Genomic DNA, 3,426 nt, shown 5'->3' with positions numbered 1-3,426 from the left:
CACGTAAGAGAGGGAGAGCAAGCGTGCGCGTGAGGGAGAGCAAGCGTGCGCGTGAGGGAGAGCAAGCGTGATCATGAGGGAGAGCAAGCGTGCGCGTGAGGGAGAGCAAGCGTGCGCGTGAGAGAGAGCAAGCGTGCGCGTGAGGGAGAGCAAGCGTGCGCGTGAGGGAGAGCAAGCGTGCGCGTGAGGGAGAGCAAGCGTGCGCGTGATCATGAGGGAGAGCAAGCGTGCGCGTGAGGGAGAGCAAGCGTGCGCGTGAGAGAGAGCAAGCGTGCGCGTGAGGGAGAGCAAGCGTGCGCGTGATCATGAGGGAGAGCAAGCGTGCGCGTGAGGGAGAGCTAGCGTGCGCGTGAGGGAGAGCAAGCGTGCGCGTGAGGGAGAGCATGATGTATATTGCTTCACACACGGGAGTTAGGAAACATGTATTTGGATGACTCAACCAATCACAGCTCGATTTTGTGACTTGCGTACGTGCGTGCGTGAGTACGTACGTGCGTGCGGGGGCGGGGGGCGTGCGTGCGTACGTGCATGCGTGCGGGGGGCGTGCGTACGTACGCGTGTACGGATGGGCGGACCTCTGGGCGGGTGGGCGGTAGTGTGTGCGTCCGAGCTTGCGTGCGAGTAAGTGCGGTACGTGTGCATGCGTGTGCGCGCGCGTGTATAGATACATAATACAGCGCAAAATACAGTCTCAAAACACAGCGCGCTAAATATGTGTCCGACTATAGGGAAACATGGTAAATTTCGACGACCTCCTGCGTATCTGCGAATTGCAGAGCGCCATCTTTTTCGTACGGCCGACAGCGATATGCACATAATATAGTGCTGGACATAGTCTCCGGTCGACGATTTTACCGCCCGCACTTGTTATAATTATGATATCTACCGCTCTTTTTAGCTGGGGGCGCCACCATCCAATAGGAAATGACATGTTGAATTCTGACCTCGTAGCGCCATCTAGTGGGATTGGCCTTCAGAAACATTGATATTACACAAATATTTTACTTTCTACTAATACTAATTTTCTTTTAATGCATAATTGCAATAATGCGTAATTTGTAAATCATCACCAATTAAGTCGTGGTAACCAACTTTACAGACAGGTGGTCGCACCAGAGAGATAGTTTCGCTACATAACCGCTACTTAATTTAAGGGAAAGACCAAAATTCCCATTGAAGGTCTCCATTCTATGTTATAAATATCGTTATTTAATGACGTTTATTCAACGTGAATCGGCCAATGTGTGCCGAGTGTTTTATGCTTCGAAATAATCTTTCTATTGCAATGTGGCAGGTAGGGAGAATTTAAATTGCTTCAACGTGACCAGTCTCTCTGACTTAATATCGGCGGCATAGCGGGGAACCCATGGGGTGATGCTGCGAGCAAAGTGAATATCATGGACCGGATTTTACAAAGCACACGTGCTATCAGTCTGCCCGGCTTCGGGTTGAAAGTAAAAAAAGAACGGCCGAAGAAAATTATCTTGGCAGTCAACCGCGACCGACGTCGGAGCGTCATTTTCATTATGTACATTAACACTGCCTACCTACTCTAAATAGCTTTCCAGTTAATTACGTTTCTGCAACTGGAGCGTGGCTTTACAGCGCCGCACTTCTTCGAGGCACCCCCAGACTGTCTCAAAACACAGCGCGCCAAATGTGTGTCTAACTATATAATATATAGTTAGACACATATTTGGCGCGCTGTGTTTTGAGACTGTATTATGCGCTGTAATATGTATCTATACACGCGCGCGCACACGCATGCACACGTACCACTCTGAAGAATACTGCATAATATAGCTTGCTGAAAGAAAGAGAGAGAGGGGTGGTAGATTGAGGTAAGGCCACAGGGAAGATAGCTGAGAGCGGTAAAAGAAGAAGGAGGTTGAGCGAAGGACAGGTGAGGCAAGGGGTAGGACGGGAGGGGGAGCAGTTTGCATGTTGCACTCTACAAGCTAGGGCGCTCTGCCAATCATAAACACAGGGCTGATGATAACAATTTATTACATAAATCTTTGCCAGCAGATGGCACTTGCTAAATATCGTCTACTGACCAAGGAGCTGGATGGGCAAGGCGCTAGATATATCTAGCTCACTGCTGCACTGCCTATATTGAACCAATATCTGCCTATATTGATCCAATATTGGCCTGGTGATATTGGCCCAATATTGTTTTGCCAATATTGGTCAGATATCAGCTTGACGTGATGCGGCCATGATGCCGAGACACGCCGAGGATTGACACTTTGTGTCTTCTAATCACAGCCTACGTCGCACCAGTGTTTTATATTTTTAAATATGGGGACTTATGACCACCAAATCGCCGACGCCCGATTCATGCCCATCAACGAAGAAGGCGGGGCTTATTTTGATTGCGGAAATGCGAAAATGCAACAGAAGGATGCAGCGCAGTGCGCTAAACAGCGTGTTATTTTCGTATTTGTGCCAAACTCTATCGTAGGAAACCGTTCTAGCCTAGCAGAATGCCCTAGTTCCTGAGGTCAACGACGTGACCCGTTACTGCGTGTAGGTGTTTGGCGAGACTGTGCTTTTTGTAAATAATGAAAGGCCCGGCCGATGCATTTCGCACCGAAGTGGAAAAATTTGGCATTTTTACTTGCTTTCGAAAGTGAACGAGTGCGTCATTCATTGAACATTGAAGTTTTTCTTAAAATTAAATATTTCCGAAAATCCCTAACCGCGCTACTCGATTGTTTTAGCCCAATGAACGTAGCTGTGGCACCCGGCAGATAGGTGCGATATGATATGCCTACTAGGCACTTAGGATATGACTACTAGGCACTTAAAAAAAAAACCTAACCCTAAAAAAAAAAATTTAATTTAATTAAAGTGCCTAGTAGTCCTATCATATCGCACCTTTCTGCCTTCTGCGTAGCTGTGTGTGTGACGTCTTGCCCGCGCGCTTTATGCTTGGCTTAGCGGGCCTCGAAATGGATATCGGAGGCACGCACCTCGTGCAAGCTTGTGCGTGAGGGAGAGCAAGCGTGCGCGTGATCATGAGGGAGAGCAAGCGTGCGCGTGATCATGAGGGAGAGCAAGCGTGCGCGTGATCATGAGGGAGAGCAAGCGTGCGCATGATCATGAGGGAGAGCAAGCGTGCGCGTGATCATGAGGGAGAGCAAGCGTGCGCGTGATCATGAGGGAGAGCAAGCGTGCGCGTGATCATGAGGGAGAGCAAGCGTGCGCGTGAGGGAGAGCAAGCGTGCGCGTGAGGGAGAGCAAGCGTGCGCGTGATCATGAGGGAGAGCAAGCGTGCGCGTGATCATGAGGGAGAGCAAGCGTGCGCGTGAGGGAGAGCAAGCGTGCGCGTGAGGGAGAACAAGCGCACGCGTGAGGTAGAGCAAGCGTGCGCGTGAGTGAGAGCAAGCGTGCGCGTGAGTGAGAGCAAGCGTGCGCGTGAGT

The sequence above is a fragment of the Priapulus caudatus genome, unplaced genomic scaffold (genome assembly GCF_000485595.1).
Source record: "Priapulus caudatus unplaced genomic scaffold, Priapulus_caudatus-5.0.1 Scaffold352, whole genome shotgun sequence".
NCBI lineage: Eukaryota > Metazoa > Priapulida > Priapulimorpha > Priapulimorphida > Priapulidae > Priapulus > Priapulus caudatus.
This window is presented reverse-complemented; position numbering follows the sequence as displayed.